Below are 22,273 nucleotides of genomic sequence, written 5' to 3'. Positions count from 1 at the left end.
GTTTTCAAACTAGAAGTTCATGGGGGTTGGAGACTCTGTAGAGGTCTTCAAGATTAGATTTTCTGTCTTTTTTTTGACATACTGATTGTTACTTTTGCTGCTGTATAATAATGAGAGCACTGTTTTCCTTGTGATTCCTCTCACTGTCTTTTGGAAGTAAGGACAGGGGGTCCTGGGAATTTCTCAGTTATTTGCAAGGAGTGCCACACACAAAAATTTGAAAACCACTGGTCTAGGAACACAGCCTTTAAAAACAGTAATTTTATGAACAAGATCTATGTTAAAAATAAAATTCAGCACTGCTTCATAGAGATATCAGTGTGCTTTGACAGTTGTCAGTCAAAATGGTGGACTAACATCGGGCTGAATTTTATGAGCCCTCCGCGTCGGGGGTCGTGGTGGGGGAGCCCGGAAAATTCTTTCGGGAGAGGCCAGCCATGACCTCTTGATGCCAACAAGGGCCCGCCGTATTTTACCGGCGGCAGTGAGACCTCGGTGTGGCCCCCGCCCCCGGGGTAATGAGGTCAGGGGAAGGTTCGAGTTGGGAATTAACTTTATTTTGGGTGGGATCGGCTCACAAACGAACATTAGGGAGGTGGGAGAGGGGAATCTAGCTTTTTTATTATTTAGTTTTTTTTTCACACAAATTTCCAATTAATGTCCCTTTTTAAAGTTTCAATTGTTACTGCAGAGGTGAAGCCCTTTAAAAATGCCCCCTCCCATTTAAATGAGCCCCCCGCGCGAAATACAAAGGGGGCTCAGCAGCGGCGCATCCGTGCATGAAGGCCGCCGACAGCAGAGCACGCCACCGCGATTTTGCGGTGCGCTTATAAATTTCATCCCCTTGCGTCTGAACAATTTTAAAATTAATTTTCGGAATGTGGCCATTGCTGGTGAGACTGGCTTTTATTGCCAATCCCTACTTTCTTCAAGAACATGCTGGACCTTCTTACACCACTGTTAGTGTTTTGGTACAACTGGGTGACTTGCTAGGCCACTTCAGGAGACAGTTGGCAGTCAACCACATTGGTCACATATAGGCCTGACTAGGTAAGGACTAAAAGACATTAGTGAACCTATTTTTTTTTTTACAACAATCTTGACAGCTGTATGTTACTATTTTATTTTCAGATTTTTAAAAACTGAATTCTTGAACTGCCAAGGTTGGATTTGAGCTCATTGTTCTCTGGATTACTAGTCCAGCAACATAATCACTACACTACCATACCCAGATAATATATTTGAATGGTAGCAGCCAGCATTAGAAATCATGTTCCTGTTTTAAGGCAAGAATGAAGTACCAGGTTTTCGACTATGACAGAAAATTCTAGTTTTTATTAATGGCTACAGCTCGAAGGGACAATTATTTCACAACTGGGAAATGATTTTTTGGAACTAAGTTATTCTCTAATGGAAAAATAAATTGAATTATTTGGCAAATGTCATTCTGCTACCTCAGTGCATTTAATGAGTTTTCATTTAAGGTTTTAATGAACTGGTGAGTGCAAGTTCCCAGCAGTGTAGTGGATAAATGTGCTGATGTGTACCATATAGTGATAAGACTTTGGTTTAAATCTGCTTCTTCACACAGTTAGTTCCTGATGCTATACAACTGTATACAAGTGAACACAAGTGAAGCTGAGGTAACCCATAGTTAAGGCATAGTTGTTTACTTGCTGGTAACGGCTAATTGCAGAACATCACTGATGAGACCTGGAAAGCTAGGTGGGGAAGAATTACAAGAGAAGAAATGGGGAAGTACAAATAAATCTGCTCTAGTGCCATTATGTAGTGAGACCTGTTGTCAAGAGGGTTTTCTTTTTGTGCAACTTCCTGTTACACAGTTAACAATACAGTAAAGGATCCCTTCTGAAAGCATCCCACCACCTTTTAAATATTCACTGTTAAATATTTTCTTCACTTTGATCACACGCAAATGGTTGTGACATGGTTAGAAAATCCACGAGAAATTTGTTACATTTATTTTGACTGGTCTTAGGATCTGAATCTATGAATTTACAATGCAACTTTTATCTGAATCTAGTACTTATTTAATTGTTTTTTTTTCCTGTAATTCCTTCACAGGATCTGGGGATTGCTGGCAAGGCTGGCATTTATTGCCCATTCCTAATTGTCTTTGAGAAAGTGGTGGCTATTGTTAAACAGGCAGATGTCCAGTCACCAAAATGAGGAAGCCGATGATGGTCTCTGATCCACAGCTGTTATATTGGCAATTCATAGTTCAGTCCCAATATCAGTTCCCACTCATCTGGACTAACTCTGTCCAGAGGCAACTCCCCAACTGGGCAAAAACCCAGCCCTTAAATACAAAACTATAATGAGCATCACCTGCTCTTTACTAACACTGAAATGAGTCCTGTTAAATTAAAGGGGCCAGCATTTTCAGTATTGTCAGCTATAACTGGGTGGCTTGCCAGGCCATTTCCGAGGGCAGTTAAGAGTCAACCACATTGCCGTGGGTCGAGTCACACATAAGCTAGAACGGGTAAGGAGAGCAGATTGCCTTCCCTAAAAGGCGTGAGTGAACCAGATAGATTCTTATGATCTGATAGTTTCACGGTCCCCATTACTGATACTAGCGTTTTATTCCAGATTTATTTAATAAACTAAATTTGAATTCCCCAGCTGCCATTGTGGGATTTGAACTCCTGTTCCTCGATTATTAACCAACCTCTGGCTTACTAGTCCAGCAACATAACCACTATGTTATTATAAAAGCCAAAATACTGCAGATGCTGGAAATCTGAAATAAAAACAAGAAATGCTGGAAGTACTCAGCAGGTCGGGCAGCATCTGTGGAGAGAGAGGCAGAGTTAACGTTTCAGGTCAGTGACCCTTCATCGGAACTCACCACTATGTTATTGTTCTGTTAAGTGTTTTGCATGATATTTTCTTGTTTTTTTGTGTGAAAGTAATTGTGGTTCATCCGTTGTTCAGTACAAGAGTAGGTTCACCTAAGGCACAATTCAAAGTATGTTTTCAGTCATGTAAATTTCACCACACAGCTTCACTGATTTATAGCAGTGCCTTTGTCACTGTTTGCTGGCAGCCACTAGGAATATTTCATGTACCAGCATTTTAATACACAGTTTCTACTGAGAAAGAATTTGCACCTATATTGTGTATTTCATAACCTTAGCATGTACCAAGGAACTTCACAGCCAGTGAATTACTTTGTGAAGTGCAGTCATGAGTGGGAAAATGAGGCAGCCAATTTGTGCACAGAAAATATTCGCAATCTGCAAATGAGGTAAAGGACCAGCTAGATCTGTTTTGGTGATGTTGGATGAGGAATAAATACTGGCCAGGACCTAGGAAGAGCTCTCATTTATAGTTAATCTGTTACTTGCTGTATTAATCAAGAGAGATGTTATCAGAATGAAGTAACATTTTGAATTTTTTTTCTCCTTCCCAGAAGTGCCAACTCTTCATGTAACATGTTCACTGTGTCAAAGGCTTCTGTTAGCTTGCTTAGTGGCAATTCTCTATGTGTGAGTCTGGACAATAAATTTCAGCGGGCTATTTGACTTTAGAGAGCACATTTTTCAGCAGGGTTTCTGGATGATGATTTTGAGCTGAAATTTGACTGATTTTTTTTAACCTGGCTTCGGGATAGTGAGGCCAAATATACCAAAAATACTGGTCTGGTTGAAATCAGTGCAGACCAGAAAACAAATGGCTTTCTGGTCTGTGGCTCAGAGCTACAATGTTGGTTCACTAAACCATCTGATGATCTGAACATTGCACTATTTTCAATTAATAAATACAATCAAAAAGCCTGTGAAATTTAGACCAAATAAGAGTGTGGATTATTTTCCTATTAGTACCAAAAATGGCTAGTGATTCATTAAAATTATAAACTTTTTACTACATATGTAAATACAAACTTGATTACTTGATTCTGGTTGTCACTTGTGTCAAATAAAAGCTCAATGTATTTCCCGACCAAGATATATCTTTTTAAAACTTTGTTTTCTGCTGTGGGGTCCTGGAAAGCACTGCATTCAGCTACCCCTTTGCTGCTTTGTATGTTCAGTCAGTAGATGTGCCTGTTTACTACACCAGTACCAACAAATCTGCCTTGCTATTTCTCACCATCAAAGGTTCCCTCAAAGCATACGGCTTTGATCCTAACTTCAGTTGCTTCCCTTAATTCTATTATTGCTCTGCATGCATTTTCATCTTTTGTCAATAATTTTTGAATATGCACTAATATTAAAGAAGCTCTTTCAGTCAGGAATGAAATTTGGGGTTTGAGCTAAAAAGATCATGTTGGCCCATTGGGTTGGATGAGGTAAGGCCTTGAGGGGATTGTAAATGCAAACTAGGATTTTGAATTTAATACACTGGGGGACAGGATTGGTAGGGAAGTGTGATTTGGGATTGGATAGTTAAAGTTAGATAGGATGAATTAAAGTCTTGAATGGAATGCAGGAGGTTGATAAGAATGTTATAGTTGAGCATACAGGTGACTGCCACATGGATGAAGACTATGCAGCAAAAAAAATACCGAATATCAACAGTACAAAGATTAATTTACACAAATATTCTGTTCCAAAAATAACAGACTCTGCGGTAGGAAACTGACGGGATTGGGTCAGCTGTTTGTTTTTACTCCATTGGATCAGATCAGGAATGATTTCTTCACTGCTATGTTGAGCAGAGCTGCTGCAGCTGAAGCAAGAGGAACATTACATCCTTAATTATATTTTAGAGAACAGAACACTTTTGCTTCCCATTCTGTGCAACATGTATTGCTAATGATGTTTGTATCAAAATGCAAATCTAAAACCTCTATGAGCAGCAGAGAACATCGGTGTCAATTTACATCTGCAGTTCAAGAACTGAAAGTGTAATAGACAGGAATAGGAGGCAATAACACCATTTTAGTCACCTGTACAAAATCAGAACCATATTCGGATTGTGTTTGAGCATTTCTTATAGTTTGTGCACTTTATATTCTGGGGTATTTTCATAACATGAGCGAGAAAAGGGATGGTTGTAATTCATGCAGCCTAACTGCCTTCTGGCCCTCTACTTTGGTCCTGGTGTTGTATTCTAACAGTTCCCACAGAACAGTTGTTAGGTAGAAGTAAAAAAAATGGAAAAATTAAGGTTCTTCCAGAAAAAAAAAGTCATGTATGACACAAGTGCAACTTTCTTTAAAGATTCTTTTTGCTGAGTTTTAGTGGCCTGGGAATTGGTTTGTCCGCTATTTGGATCAAGTGACCACATTTTTCCTATATGTGCCGAGGCACTGAATGTCATAGGCTATTCAACTATGGGGGCTTTACACTCAAACCTGATCCTGTTCTTACTCATTGTCCACAGGCAATAATATTCCACTGGACGAGGGAATTCTACCTGATTTTTCCCTCTCCCTACCACAGAGATGCTGAGGCTAATTGTAGAAGCTCAGCTATCCCAGCTGAGTTCAACTAACTCTCCACAAATTGGAAATCTAAGCTAGAATTTAGTGGGATTTATTGTTCAATATCTACATTCACTAATGTTGTTTTTCACTGCACACTAGGAGGAGCTTTTTAATCTTTTAAATTCCTCCTGTTTACTCTTCATGGTCTCTCCAGGCCATGAACCTCCTGTGTTGAGAGGGTGGTCCCAGACATTTTCCAGTTCCGCTCTTGGGTTGACTACTAAAAGGCATGGTGCCATTTCCCTGTATCATATTGGGAAAGTACCTGACTACTTTCAGTGTCTTAATTCTCACAGCAATCTGACTGAGATAGAAAGCAATGCAGGTTTCTGGAAAAAAAATTACATTTTTAAACATTTTCATCACATTTTGTTGAACCACATGAAGTGGAGTTACTTCAAACTTAAGTCTTGAAAGCTACTTAAACGAAAAATGGAACAAAAGCAAGATGGGAGAGGATAGGTGGGTGTAGCAGTCATGTTGGTTCATCACAGTTAAACCAGAAAGGAAAGAAAGGACTTGCATTTATATAGCGCCTTTCATGACCTCAATACACCCCAAAGCACTTTGCAGGAAATTAGTTATTTTTGAAGTGTAGTTACTTTTGTATTGCAGGAAACATGGCAGCCAATTTGCATTCAGCAATGTGTTAAATGACCAGAAGTGTTGGTATAAATATTGGCCAGGACACTGGAGAGAACTCCTCTGCCCTTCTTTGAAATTCTGTATCCACCACGAAGGGCAGACAGCGTCTCAGTTTAGCAGCTCATCTGAAATCAGACAAGATTATATTCTGAATAGACAAGTATCCACCAAAAAGTGGCCGAATTATGCAACCCATTCAACCATTCATCAAACCCCCTTGTAAGACATTCGAGCAGGTTTGTAAATGGAAGCCAAAGTCAATGGTGGGATGACCTCAAGGTGTCAATTTGCTGCAACAAATTTGAAAACCTGAACAAATAAATGAGACGAGCTCATTTTCAGTGCAGTATACAGAATAAATCACTGACAGCCAACATAAGAGACTTTGAGCTACATTTTGGAGAATAATATTTTTGGCTGTTCCAAGAAACAACCTGCCCCAGAACTTTATGATGATTTGTGGTCAACCTACAAGGTTTTGATTTTGGATTTCAGTTTGCTTGTAGGCAGTTGGATGGTCTATTGTTGGAACAGCATCTAATTTCACTTTTATAACATTTAAATATATATTTTTGCCTATATGATTAGAAAATTCCTGCATCGGTAGCTATAAAACTCTTTAATGGCTGGTTCATTAAAATTGTACTGCAATTTTAACTATCAATATTACAAACCTTTCATCTACTTGTACCATAAATTTACAGAATCTAAAAGTGTAATATAATTAGTCAGTTATGTTCTTCCTAAATTAATATTTTCCATTTACAATAACACAAACCTGTCACTCTTTATATACGTAGAGGTTCCAGACCTTTATTGGGTTAATGATGCACATTGACTATTAGGCTTTGATTGTATCATTAATTTTGTGCGTCAGAGAGTTGTTTCTGTTGTGCTATAAAAGAGCTGGAAATTCTTCCAGAAAAATAGATTGAATGAGGAGTTCACAATACATTTAGCATTTTATTCAGGAGAGCTTTGAGTTTCAACATGAAGTGGCTGATGACAATGAGCATGATGTCCCTGCTGCTCCTTCTAAGTGTTGAGGGCACTGACCCACTGGAAGAAAGAATGAAACTTCAGGTAAACCAGGTGAGTGAAAGATAAGTACTAAATGCATGGAAGAAGCAGCACTGTATTGAACGAGGAGGGAGGGGTGAAACAACAACTGTAAGGAGAGAATTGAATTAAAATGATTGAGGAAATTACATAGGGAGACGAGTGATGCTGGGATTGTTCTCTGTAAAGCTGAGCAGGTTAAAGGGATATTTAATAGGGGTGGTCAAAATCATGGAGTAAATAAAGAGAAACAGTTTCCAATGGAAGAAGGATTGGTGGCCAGAGGACACAGTTTTAACTAATTTGCAAAAGAGCTTTAGGGGAGATGCGGAGAATTGCTTTTTACGCAGTGAGTTGTATCTGGAATACAGTGCCTGAAAGGGTCATTGAATGTTTACAGCACAGAAGGGAGCCATTCGGCCCATTGTGTCCATGATAGCTCTCTGTAAGAGCAACTAACCTAGTCCCACTCCCCTGCCTTTTCCACGTAGCCCTGCAAATTCTTTCTCTTCAGATAATCATCCAATACCCTTTTGAAAGCCATGATTGAATCTGTCCCCACCACACTCCCAGGCTGTGCATTCCAGATCCTAACCACTCAGTGTGTAAACAGATTTTTTCTCATGTGGCTGTTGCTTCTTTTGCCAATCACCTTAAATCAGTGCTCTCTGGTTCTCGATTCTTTCACCAACAGGAACAGTTTCTCCCTATCCTGTCCAGACCCCTCATGATTTTGAACACCTCTATCAAATCTTCTCTTAATCTTCTCTTCTCCAAGGAAACAGATTCAATAGTCACTTTCAAAAGGGAATTGGATATATACTTGAAGAATAGAAAATTGCAGGGCTATGGGGAAAGAGCAGGGATGGAACTAACTGGATAGTTCTTTTCAAAGAGCTGGCACAGGCACAATGGGATGAATTACTGTAAGATTCTATGAAATCACTAATTAAAAAATGATTCCAACATCAGCAATAATATATCATCAAAGGATATGGTGGTGTAGTAGTTATCTTTCTGGGCTTGCAATACAGAAGCCAGGATTGATAATCTAGAAAATGAGAGTTCAAATATCACCATGACAGTCTGAGAATTTGAATTTGGTTTAAAAACAAAATCTAGAAACAAAAAATATGCTATCAGTAAAAGTGACCATGAAGCTGTTGGATTGTCATAAAATACCGAACTGGTTCACTAATATCTTTTTAGGAAGGTAACCGGTCTTGTATTTATATATGACTCCTGTTCCATATCAGTTTGGTTGACTGCCATCTGAAGTGGCCTAGTAAGTCAGGGCTGGGCAATAATGTGTGTGCCAGTTGATGCTCGAATTTTTCGGAAAAAAACAGAAAGTCCAGAGCAGGCAGTTCTTTTGGAAACTTGTTTATTTAAAGTTTGGTGGATTTTTTCAAAAACTGGTGGAAAATTATTACTGAAAGAACCTGTGGACCTGAACAAATTGACAGTGATTTCTTTTTGTAATCAGGGCATGTACAAATACATTGAGGGGACTGAAAGATTTGCGATTAGGGAAGCATAAATTGGCAAGAAATGCAGAGAGCAGCAAGGAGTAAACTGTAACAAAACTGGTCAATACTGGGGTCAATGGTGCTGCTTCCATAAAGTGTGAAAAACACTTAAATCAACGGAGATGGGTTTGAGTGAGCAACTGGTGTTTGGTGTCAACAAACAAATGTACTGTCATAAAAGCAAAATACTGCAGATGCTGGAAATCTGAAATAAAAACAGAAAGTGCTGGAAATACTCAGCAGGTCCAACAGAATCTGTGGAGAGAGAGAAACAGAGCTAACATTTCAGGTCTGTGACCTTTCATCAGAACTGGCAAAGGTTAGAAAAGAATTAGGTTTTAAGCAAGTCAAGGGGGAGTGTGGGGGGTGGGGGGGAGGTGGGTGGAGAGAACAAAAGGGAAGGTGTGTGATAAGGCAGAGGGCAGGAGAGATTAAATAACAAAGCTGTCATGGGATAAAGACAAAGAGGGTGTTAATGCTTAGGTGAAAGACAAAGCATTAGTCCAGAAAGAGTGTTAAAGGCCGAAAATGAGCAGCTCTGTCCACATGAAAACTAGGCATATGGTTAAAAAATGTAATCAAAAAATATTTTTAAAAAAGGCTAATCATGCTCTGAAGATATTGAACTCAATGTTGAGTCCGCAAAGCTGTAGAGTGCCTAATCGAAAGATCAGATGCTGCTCCTCGAGCTTGCATTGATGTTCACTGTACTGCCATCTTGTGGTGCATGAAAAAATGAAAACTTTCTTTTCTCTTTATCCATAAGGAAGTGACAAAAAATAGGAAGTATCTGATTTTAAAGCTGCTGGCTGGTTTGTTGGAGATTGACGATAATCTCTTGGAAAATGACTTTACTTCTTTAAACCCAGAAGAGGTTGAAGATACTTCGCTTGAAGAGAGGTCGGTTAACGCTGGAATCCCTCGCAGAGAACAGAAAACCCCATGCAAACTGTTTTTTTGGAAAACCTTTTCGCATTGTTAATTAACGTTTGGTGGATTTTTCTAAACTAGTGGAATGAAAGAAAAATGGCTTCTGTTTTCCTATGAAGGCTTAACTTTAAAACTATCAAAAATCTACCCGTGATCATGTTTTTCTATATCCCAAATATTTACATAAAGTGCTGCAATGAATTTAACCCAAAAAATACATATTGACAACCTTTAAGGGTATATAAAATTATTGTTTTTTGGCAAATGGAAGTCCAGATTAAACTTTGTAAGGTCTTTTGAAGGGTTACTCTTTAGTATGTGATTTCAGTTACTTTTGTTTTTCCAGCATAAGAATTTTTTCAGTTCCCTGCTCTCCTGTTGGCCCTATTCCCATATGGGTGGTCCTGGGATCCAGTTTTCCTTCCTTCCCTGTAGGGAAACTCTCTGTTCCCTGACCCCCCACTCCCCACTAATGCTTCTGAGATCTACATGAAGGATTAGAACCCATCTCATCCTGTCCCTAGCACAGCAAGTCAGGAGTCTGAAAGCAACTGTGACATTCTGCCAACAACAGTTTGGGATATTTTCTGAGTTAAAGCCTATATATGTTGACAGTGACATTTTGTCTTGATTGTGATAATGAGCATATTGTAATGGTGTTAACTGTTTTGGGCAGTCTATGCACATAGAGTGTATATATACCTATCTATAATTATCTTGTGAGTAATGCTATCAATAAAAACGTACATTTACACTTGCATATTAAGTACTATTATTCTTTTCTATCAAAGACTGTCTTTTATCTGCAGCTCCAGCTGAACTGGTCACTATCAAACCCTCCATCATCTTTTTTTTTCATCTTTATTTTTTAATGATTCATTTCATACCAAATATTTGAGCTCTTGCTTTCAATTTTTCAGAGCTGACACAGTTTGTTGCATCAACAGACAAACCAAACCAAAAAGAGTTAAATTTATGGCAACAGATTGCATAGACTCGGCTTGTATTCCTTTGACTAGAAGATTCAAGGGTAATCTAAATGATCCATTTAAGATGATTATAGGGCATCGCTGCAGGAATTCCTCAGGGGAGTGTCCTAGGCCCAACCATCTTCAGCTGCTTCATCAGTGACCTCATCATAAGCTCAGAAGTAGGGATGTTTGCTGATGATTGTGCAATGTTCTGTACCATTCGCAATCCTCAGATACTGAAGCAGTCCGTGTCCGTATGCATGGAGACTTGGACAACATTCAGGCTTGGGCTGATAAGTGGCAAGTAAGATTTGCGCCACACAAGTGCCAGGCAATGACCATTCCCAACAAGAGAGAATCTAACCTTTTCTCCTTGACATTCAACAACATTACCATTTCTGAACCCCCCCAATATCATCCTGCGGGTTACCATTGACCGGAAACTCAACTGGAGCAGCCACATAAATACTGTGGCTATAAGAGCAGGTCAGTGGCTGGGTATTCTGTGGCAAGTAACCCACCTCTTGATTTCCCAAAGCCTGTCCACCATCTACAAGGCACAAGTCACGAGTGTGATGAAATACTCTCCATTTACCTGGATGAGTGTGGCTCCAAAAACATTCAAGAAGCTCAACACTATCCAGGACAAAGCAGCCCGCTTGATTGACACCCCATTCACCACCTGATACATTCACTTTCTCCACTACCGATGCACATTGGCAGCAGTGTGTACCATCTACAAGATGGACTGCTGCAACACAACACACCTCCTTCGACAGCACCTTCCAAACCCATGACCTCTTCCACCTAGAAGCACAAGGGCAGCAGACACATGGGAACACCACCATCTGCAAATTTCCCTCCAAGTCACACACCATCCTGACTTGGAACTATATCGCTGTTCTTTCACTGTCGCTGGATCAAAATCCTGGAACTCCCTTCCTAACAGTACTGTGGGTATACCTACCTCACATGGACTGCAACGGTTCAAGAAGGCAGCTCACCACCACCTTCTCAAGGGCAATTAGGGATGGGCAACAAATGCTGACCTTGCCAGCGATGCCCACATCCCATGAAATGAATAAAAAACAGAATTTGATAGGGTAGATAGAGAGAAGCTTTCCTCTGGTGGGGGGAATCCAGAACAAGGGGTTATAATCTTAAAATTAGAGCCAGGCTGTTCATGTGTGACATTGGAAAGCACTTGACACAAAGGATAGTGAAAATCTGGAACTCTTTTCTGCAAAATGCTGTTGAGGTTGGAAACCAATTGAAAATTTCAAAACTGAAATTGATAGATTTTTTGTTGGGCAAGGGATATGGAAACAAGTTGGAGTTAAGATACAGATCAGCCGCAATCTAATTGAATGGAGGAATAGACATGGGCTGAATGGACTACCCCTGTTCCAGTGCAATGTGAACGATTTTCTTGCCGTCTGCCATCCTCAGAACATTGAAGTTCTCTACTCTTAAGTTTTTCACTATTGGTTGAGTCTCCTTTGTCTTGACGAAAGTAAAATACCACAGCTGCTGGAAATCGGAAATAAAATCAGAAAACACTCAGCAGATCAGGCAGCTTCTGTGGAGTGAAGACAAGTCAGCATTTTGGGTATGGAGCCTTCCTCAGAACTGGAAGATACTACAGAGGAACAGATTAAGGGGAAGTGGGTGTTGGTGATGAACACAATGACCACACACACTGGAAAAGAGATGGAATGGCCTGTGAAGTGCTTAGGAGATGGTTAAATGGCAGAATTGATTTTTCCATGTGACAAGCGGAGGAATAATGAGAGAAATAAAGTAAAAGATATGTACAAGACACAGAGAGTGTGCTAGTAACTGATGGGAGATAGCTAAGTGGGGGTTAGGTCGCAAAACATGAAAAACTACCACAGCAGAGCAGGTTCCAAAAGGCCCAGGAGTCTCTGTGTCTTCACCTTACAATGTGATGGAGTCATTGTGTTTTTCCTTCTTTCTCCTCTCCCTTTGTTCTGTTCCTCTTTAAATGTTGTTCATCTGTAACATCTTGAGGAAGGGTCCATACCCAAAATGTTGACTTTCCTTTTTCTGGTTTGCCATGGTACACAATGTTACACTACCTTCTCAATATAATCTGATGTTCAAAGGAACAGTTTAAAGTGCCTTTTTGGATTAAGAACCACACACACAGGTACATATTCTATTTAGTCACGTCTTTAAAAATATCCACCATTATATTGCTTATAATCAGCAGGCTGCAAGCTCATATATTGAAATTTCAGTTTGACAAGTAGAATAACTGAAGAATAGAAAGAAACAATCAACCGATACATTAATATGATTTAGTAAGATACATATTTTTGTAGCTATGTGGGTGGAAGTGAAGCTACTTAAATAATGTGATTGATGCATTTCAAGAAATTTCAACAGCCACAGTTGCTTAATTCAAATTTCCAATAATTCGGTATCTTAGCACTAAATTCCAATTTTGCCGGTTTCATTGCTTCATTCAAATTATTGAATAATTCATATTCCTTTAGCACAAAAATGACTAAGTTATTATTAGACCGTCCAGTCACATACTCAGGATTTGAAGGTTGCTGTTGCAGTAAACAGGCAAATCCCAGGTAATCGACCTTCAACAATGATAGAAATTTCGGCCTGAGTCTCACACAATGAGTCTGTTTAAGCAGAAAGTGTGCATCTTTGTAATAGCATCAATGAGATACCGAAATTGAATTTGTTAGCAATCAAATAAACGCATGACTTCCCCATTTGACAGCTTTATTTTCAGTCCACACAATGACAGGTTAGAAACTGGACCCTTTCTACTCTGTCTACAACATTTGTTCCTAAACGTTAATTTAAAAATATGTCTGAATGGGAAAAAATCAATATGAAACATTTATAAATTGTAAACACAAAATGGCAATTTTAGTGAAACTGCATCAGAGAGTGAGTGCCCCAATGATCACGCATCGCGTGCTTTTCAACAACTCTCCAATAAACCTGACATCTTTTGATGTATTGCCACGAAGCCTTGAGACTGCAACCATATAATTGTTTCATTTTGCTGGCCCTGAAATTCTAAACAAGGTCCAATTTTCTCAGTTGATCTTCTGCACGATTTGTAGTTGCAGAACATACATAAATTTCAAACCAAGAAGCTGCAGTTTTAGGATGTGCAGGATGGGAATGTTTAGTGGAGGGAAGATTGACTCTGGATTTCTAGTGTTGCAACTGATTTAAAGACAACACCGAATATATAGTGATGAAATACCCTCACCCTATAAACAATTGTTATACAGCTACCTTACCATAAGGTTGTTAAATCGTACTGACAAAGTACTTAGTACAAGAAACAGAAAGGACAATCTCATTTAAAGGACAATCTTTGAAATTTCATACATGCACAGAAGAAAATTATCTTCGTCACATTCCAATTAAAAAATCTAGTTAGCAAATCCTAGGAAATGTTCTCCTTGGAAGCTGAAAGCATACAAACCCACCAGCTGTGTGAACCAGGTTCAAAAAGAAACTGATGATTTTCTACTCAAAAGAAATGACAGAAAAATGAGCTTGCAGAGTTCAGTAATAAATTTGAGCAAAGTTAAGGCTGAGCCATTGAGAGCCATTCTAGAGAGTAGACACAACTCTAAAGAATCCTCTTGTTTGCTGTAGAGATCTTCTCCACAGTGTGTTTAAGAAATGGACACTGGGCATGTGCAAATAGTACAACTGGTGTCCAGTACATATCCTCCTTGAAGGGCAAATTTCTAACCTGCCTGCTTGACTAGATATGTATATGTATTTGAAGGTTAAGTTGCAAAATTACTGTTAATTGTCATTTTAAATTGCTAATTGTGATGAGTTATGATCAGTTCTTTATTTCCTGTAGTTTAATTGTGTTGAGTCATTAAGACCTGAATTTAACTTGGACGGCAGTTGTATGGGCAGGGGCTGATATTTAACTGATATTGACAAAGCATCCTGATCTCAGTAGCATGGGACCTGGGAGATTTTAACAAATTTCAAGCCTCGACTACTCTACCCTGAAGCTCATTTCATGTGTTGTTCACTCTTTGTGTGAAAAACATCTGGACATCAGTCCTAATTTTTTTTATGAGGTTTAATTTACATCCCCATATCCTACTGCAACAAGGAACCATACCTCAATGGAGGTCGTCATCTTTATGAGAAGATGTGAAAAAAAGTTTAGGGAAACTGCTAATAACCTTAAGTAGAATTTTTCTAGAACATTTCCAAATTTGCATCTGCAAATCTAATTAATGTTAAAATGTTAAATCACTCTGTGTAGCAACTTCTACAGCTCTAAATTTAACTTGTTAGACAGTTTCTAATAACTTATTAAAACAACATAACAGTTGCGGTCTTGTAATTATAGTTGATGCTTCACATTTTGTAGGTGAATCTATTTCTAAAAAGATCAGCATCACAGAAAATGTTTTGAGTGTTTTATTTTTTATTACAATAATAGGAAATAATTTCCATTCTGAAGGAAATGGCTATTATGAATGTTCATCTACTTTTTATTAATTAGATTTAATTTAAAAGTAATTAAATGTGGTTGGTCTTTAAAATAGTGGTTAGTCTTGCAGCTGCATTTTGTGCTTATTAAGAAGCTTTTAAGAGCAGCTATTAACCTTAACAAATTTAAATGGAATACAAAATCCTTGATTATGAATAATTTCAATTTCCTCTCTTGGAAAGTTTCTGCTAATAACCCTTCAATAGATAACCCTTCAAGCTCTGGTGACTCTTGTGATAAACTATCATCTGTAAATTGATGTACTGAGCCTTCCAGTGAGTGTACTCAATAAATTGATGTACTGAGCCTTCCAGTGAGCGTACTCAATAAATTGATGTACTGAGCCTTCCAGTGAGTGTACTCAATAAATTGATGTACTGAGCCTTCCAGTGAGCGTACTCAATAAATTGATGTACTGAGCCTTCCAGTGAGCGTACTCAATAAATTGATGTACTGAGCCTTCCAGTGAGCGTACTCAATAAATTGATGTACTGAGCCTTCCAGTGAGCGTACTCAATAAATTGATGTACTGAGCCTTCCAGTCAGCGTACTCAATAAATTGATGTACTGAGCCTTCCAGTGAGCGTACTCAATAAATTGATGTACTGAGCCTTCCAGTGAGCGTACTCAATAAATTGATGTACTGAGCCTTCCAGTGAGCGTACTCAATAAATTGATGTACTGAGCCTTCCAGTGAGCGTACTCAATAAATTGATGTACTGAGCCTTCCAGTCAGCGTACTCAATAAATTGATGTACTGAGCCTTCCAGTGAGCGTACTCAATAAATTGATGTACTGAGCCTTCCAGTGAGCGTACTCAATAAATTGATGTACTGAGCCTTCCAGTGAGCGTACTCAATAAATTGATGTACTGAGCCTTCCAGTGAGCGTACTCAATAAATTGATGTACTGAGCCTTCCAGTGAGCGTACTCAATAAATTGATGTACTGAGCCTTCCAGTGAGCGTACTCAATAAATTGATGTACTGAGCCTTCCAGTGAGCGTACTCAATAAATTGATGTACTGAGCCTTCCAGTGAGCGTACTCAATAAATTGATGTACTGAGCCTTCCAGTCAGCGTACTCAATAAATTGATGTACTGAGCCTTCCAGTGAGCGTACTCAATAAATTGATGTACTGAGCCTTCCAGTGAGCGTACTCAATAAATTGATGTACTGAGCCTTCCAGTGAGCGTACTCAATAAATTGATGTACTGAGCCTTCCAGTGAGCGTACTCAATAAATTGATGTACTGAGCCTTCCAGTGAGCGTACTCAATAAATTGATGTACTGAGCCTTCCAGTGAGCGTACTCAATAAATTGATGTACTGAGCCTTCCAGTGAGCGTACTCAATAAATTGATGTACTGAGCCTTCCAGTGAGCGTACTCAATAAATTGAGTGCAATCACAACACCCAACCCAAATTTTACCAATAGGCTTTCGTCATCTATTGAGTTAGGCCGATGCAATTTTTAATCACTTTCAGTCATCTTTAATAAGTTGACTCCCTACCATTGGCAATTATTTTCTTTGGTCTGAATAATTTGCGTAAAGTGTTTGGCTTCTTACCACTGCTCTGTTTTATGAGTCTGATCATTGCACAGGCAAATGAGGGATACAATCCAAAAAACTGATTTAAATCAAGGAAAGAAATATATTCTTGGGAAAAGGAAGATTGCTGCATTAATTGGGTTGTTGGAGAAAACAGAACAAAGGTATAGGGAATCTCTACTTTGATTCACAGTGGTCAAAAGTGTGAACAGAATGAAGATGGGTTTAACAGCTCCCCATATAATTTAGTGCTCTAGTTTGATGCTAAGCTAGGTAAACCAGGAAGGTCTCGGGCTTGATCCAGTCAGTGTTGAGTTAACTGATCTCAATTAGGACAACAGTGGGGACACTGCAATTGGCCCAAGTGTCCCTGGGCCAGAATCACAGGGAAAACTCAGCTGAATTGCCAGCTGGTGATCCCTATCCAATTTCCTCTGCTGGAAAGTGTGTGTAGACATTGGATAAAGACAGGATCAAGTTCAGCTATGATTCCCTCCCTGTGCAAATAATCTACCAACATTATCTCAGCTCACAGATGAAGAATGGCTGTTTGGATGTGATATGGGGGGGGGGGGGGGGTGGGGGTTGTGGGGAGAGCAGTATCTATGGAATTGTACTCCAGGCTGAGCCATTGCCTTCAAACTTGGGGAATGGGAATGGGAAGGGGAATGGATTCTGTCACAGGCAGTTGATTGCAGCAGATGATTGCAGTGGTATTGCTGCTACCAACCAGAGTCCGCTTGCCAACCAATTAGCACTTTCTTCTCATACAGTATAAATTTGTTGTTTCCCTTAGATTGGTATTCTTGCAAATTGTCCTGATGAGTGCAAGACAAAACGCTTTGACAAAATGTCTCTATTTTCAGCAATACTCAAGTTCTGTACTACCAAATGACTATTTTATTTAGGGTTATAACAATTTCAGCTTTGAAAGCACTTCTTTTCTCTCACACTTCCTGTGAGAGGATCATTTCCCCACAATCAGGAAGAGCAGGTCTTGCATCTTCTGTTCTTGGGCCTCAGTGTACGTGGTGGTCCAGGTTTCATTGGCGATGGTGCAGCATCCATGACGTTAGAGGTTTACAATCAATCAGCAGTCTTGGCATTCTGTTACTCCAAGTCAGCTGCTGATCTATAGAGTAATTCAGCTAATAAAATTTGATCAAGAATAAACAGATGATCTGCTGGATTTTTAACACCCTCCCACCTCCAAATTTTACCTAGGGTACTCCTCTTCTATATTCTGATAACAGTAATACATGGTGAAATATGGGCCCAATCAATCTGACTTAGGGATTGAAAATAATTAAGATGGGAATATAGAAAAGGTAAAAATGACAGTTTATATTCCAACTATTGAAGCAAATATGGTGTCCAGTTAATTCATGCACTCGGTCTAAGACAGCTGAATGTCAGCAATCACCACTTCAGCTCTCTCAAAAGAACAAAGGCCCATCAACAAATATGAACTAAAAACCAACAAAATGGTGGGATATATAATCGGAACAGTTGAATACAATTCTCTTCGGATTACACGGAGGCTAAACCATACAAAAAACATGTACAGTTCCAGTCACCACATTACAAAAAGAGATATAAGTGCACTGGAGAGATTGCAGAGAAAATGGTTTCAAGAACTGTGAGGAAAGGTTAAAACAGTCTAGTGAGAAGATAGTTAAAGAAGAAATTAATTGTGTTTAAAACTGCAAAATTTTATTACTTAAAATGAGGCAGGATACAAGGATGGGGGTACTTGATAAAATGCCTGGAAGCATTTTCCAAGATGGGGAATACAGCTTTAGAAGTGTTCAAACTTCAATTGGATTGTAAACTGGGACGAGACCCATTGACTCTTTCTCAGCCATGACTTCAATCATAACTAGGCCATACATGAACATTACACAATATTCTCATCTTAAAAGTCAGAAGGTCATGACTCAAAACCTTCTCCAGAACTAGACCTCAGGAGTAATTCACTGGCACATCTCGACTGAGATGTGTCATAGAGTCATAGAGAGATACAGCACGGAAACAGGCCCTTCAGCCCACCGAGTCTATGCCGACCAACAACCATCCATTTATACTAATCCTACATTAACCCGAACACCCAAAACATCCACGAACGGCCCCCCCGGCCGTAACTTCAAAGCGCCCGCGGGAGATGGCTCGGAGAGCATCTGCAGCGCACTGTCGGCAATGCTGCATGCCTTTATTTAAACCACTGCAAAAAAAAAAAACCCTTAGCAAATGTAATCACCTCTAAGTCTGCCAAATGATGCTTCACCTCCCGAAGGACGTGGATGAGCTTTCCGGACGTCGATGGTGGGCACTGAGGAAATGGCTTATTACCTGCACCAGATTCCACCCCCCCTCCCCCCCCCTTTACCCCCCCCACCCCCATCCCCTTCCCTGCTCCACCCTCTCAGCTCACCCCCTCACAACCCCGTCCCAGCCCGCCCCCCCCTCGCACCATCTTCACCCCGCACCCCCTTCCCCTGCACCCCCCCCCCACCCCCTCCCTCTACCCCTCCCCCTTGCATCCCCTCCTCCCACCGGCACCATCCTACACCTGTGTAGGGGCCCCAACAACCCCACTGCCTTGTGGGCGTCTCGGGAGAGACCAAGGCTAAGGGAGTAAACCCTAACAGAAAATCCGGAGCGGAACCCCGTAGGCGGTCATGTGTCACCTTTGGCATGTTTCCGGCAGTTCCTGCAGCCATACTGGTGCCAAACGTCGTGTCCTGCACTCCTTTGGACCCCACCAGAAAGGCCGAGAGGGGGGTTTTGACGACTGGGCAACTCTCAACCTCCATAAATTTGCCCAGGCATGCGCCATGGAGAGGTCACTCCATAGTTGCCTCACAGCGACTAAAACAACACGGAAGGCAGCAGTTACGGGTTATAAGTCCAGATAAATTGGCGTAGAAACTGGGCGCCACGGGTTGCCTTTGTCGGTGGGAGAGGTCATTGCACCTCACTGGACAGCTACCGCCCGCCTCAAACCGGGCAGCCCCCGGTCAATAAGGTTCTGTCCCGCCACAGTCTGCCTGCTTCAATGGGTGCTTGGAGCTCAGGGTCATTGCCCGAAAGGTGGACTGATACACCGCACCAAACAACATGAAAAAAGGAAAGAAGGTACCAGCCCTTCGCTTTGCAAGCTGGAACGTCAGAACTATGTGTCCTGGCCTGTCGGAAGACCTTACACAAATCAACGATTCTCGGAAGACCGCCATCATTAACAACGAGCTCAGTAGATTCAATGTGGACATTGCAGCACTTCAGGAGACTCGCCTCCCCGCGAGTGGCTCTCTAGCAGAGCAAGACTACACCTTCTTCTGGCAGGGCAGGGATCCTGAAGAACCAAGACAGCATGGAGTGGGCTTCGCCATCAGAAACTCCTTGCTCAGCATGATAGAGCCTCCCTCAAATGGCTCGGAACGCATACTGTCCATCCGACTGCTCACCACCTCTGGTCCAGTACACCTACTCAGCATCTATGCTCCAACACTCTGCTCCGCACCTGAAGCTAAAGACCAGTTCTATGAACAACTCCATAACATCATTAGCAGCATCCCCAACACCGAACACCTATTCCTGCTGGGGGACTTTAATGCCAGGGTTGGGGCCGACCATGACTCATGGCCCTCCTGCCTTGGGCGCTATGGCGTTGGAAGGATGAATGAGAACGGGCAGAGACTGCTTGAGTTGTGTACCTATCATAACCTCTGCATCACCAACTCGTTCTTTCACACTAAACCCTGTCACCAGGTTTCATGGAGGCACCCAAGATCACGTCGTTGGCACCAGCTAGACCTCATTGTCACAAGGCGAGCCGCCTTAAACAGTGTTCAAATCACACGCAGCTTCCACAGTGCGGACTGCGACACCGACCACTCCCTGGTGTGCAGCAAGGTTAGACTCAGACCAAAGAAGTTGCATCATTCCAAGCAGAAGGGCCACCCGCGCATCAACACGAGCAGAATTTCTCACACACAGCTGTTACAAAAATTTCTAAATTCACTTGTAACAGCCCTTCAAAACACTCCCACAGGGGATGCTGAGACCAAGTGGGCCCACATCAGAGACGCCATCTATGAGTCAGCTTTGACCACCTACGGCAAAAGTGCGAAGAGAAATGCAGACTGGTTTCAATCTCATAATGAAGAGCTGGAACCTGTCATAGCCGCTAAGCGCATTGCACTTTTGAACTACAAGAAAGCCCCCAGCGATTTAACATCCGCAGCACTTAAAGCAGCCAGAAGTACTGCACAAAGAACAGCTAGGCGTTGCGCAAACGACTAGTGGCAACACCTATGCAGCCATATTCAGCTGGCCTCAGACACCGGAAACATCAGAGGAATGTATGATGGCATGAAGAGAGCTCTTGGGCCAACCATCGAGAAGATCACCCCCCTCAAATCTAAATCGGGGGACATAATCACTGACCAACGCAAACAGATGGACCGCTGGGTTGAGCACTACCTAGAAATGTACTCCAGGGAGAATGCTGTCACTGAGACTGCCCTCAATGCAGCCCAGCCTCTACCAGTCATGGATGAGCTGGACATACAGCCAACCAAATCGGAACTCAGTGATGCCATTGATTCCCTAGCCAGCGGAAAAGCCCCTGGGAAGGACAGCATTACCCCTGAAATAATCAAGAGTGCCAAGCCTGCTATACTCTCAGCACTACATGAACTGCTATGCCTGTGCTGGGACGAGGGAGCAGTACCCCAGGACATGCGCGATGCCAACATCATCACCCTCTATAAAAACAAAGGTGACCGCGGTGATTGCAACAACTACCGTGGAATCTCCCTGCTCAGCATAGTGGGGAAAGTCTTTGCTCGAGTCGCTCTGAACAGGCTCCAGAAGCTGGCCGAGCGCGTCTATCCTGAGGCACAGTGTGGCTTTCGTGCAGAGAGATCGACTATTGACATGCTGTTCTCCCTTCGTCAGATACAGGAGAAATGCCGTGAACAACAGATGCCCCTCTACATTGCTTTCATTGATCTCACCAAAGCCTTTGACCTCGTCAGCAGACGTGGTCTCTTCAGACTACTAGAAAAGATCGGATGTCCACCAAAGCTACTAAGTATCATCACCTCATTCCATGACAATATGAAAGGCACAATTCAACATGGTGGCTCCTCATCAGAGCCCTTTCCTATCCTGAGTGGTGTGAAACAGGGCTGTGTTCTCGCACCCACACTTTTTGGGATTTTCTTCTCCCTGCTGCTTTCACATGCGTTCAAATCCTCTGAAGAAGGAATTTTCCTCCACACAAGATCAGGGGGCAGGTTGTTCAACCTTGCCCGTCTAAGAGCGAAGTCCAAAGTACGGAAAGTCCTCATCAGAGAACTCCTCTTTGCTGACGATGCTGCTTTAACATCTCACACTGAAGAATGCCTGCAGAGTCTCGACACGTTTGCGTCTGCCTGCAATGAATTTGGCCTAACCATCAGCCTCAAGAAAACGAACATCATGGGGCAGGATGTCAGAAATGCTCCATCCATCAATATTGGCGACCACGCTCTGGAAGTGGTTCAAGAGTTCACCTACCTAGGCTCAACTATCACCAGTAACCTGTCTCTAGATGCAGAAA

General features: G+C 41.3%; 1 protein-coding gene across 2 annotated transcripts in view; it reads left to right on the top strand.

The window, feature by feature from the left end:
* The window catches only part of cenps (centromere protein S), a 45,031-nt gene extending 35,513 nt beyond the window's left edge, over positions 1–9,518 (top strand). The window contains exon 6 of one of the 2 annotated variants that reach the window (XR_010969615.1): positions 9,455–9,518. The gene's annotated coding sequence lies outside the window, so the exon portion shown is untranslated. Of the gene's footprint in view, positions 1–2,646; positions 2,847–9,454 lie in introns of those variants that run through there. The other variant, XR_010969614.1, reaches the window with a different exon arrangement.
* Positions 9,519–22,273: the final 12,755 nt, after the last annotated feature.

The sequence above is a fragment of the Heterodontus francisci genome, chromosome 37 (genome assembly GCF_036365525.1).
Source record: "Heterodontus francisci isolate sHetFra1 chromosome 37, sHetFra1.hap1, whole genome shotgun sequence".
In the NCBI taxonomy this organism is placed as follows: Eukaryota; Metazoa; Chordata; class Chondrichthyes; order Heterodontiformes; family Heterodontidae; genus Heterodontus; species Heterodontus francisci.
This window is presented reverse-complemented; position numbering and strand designations above follow the sequence as displayed.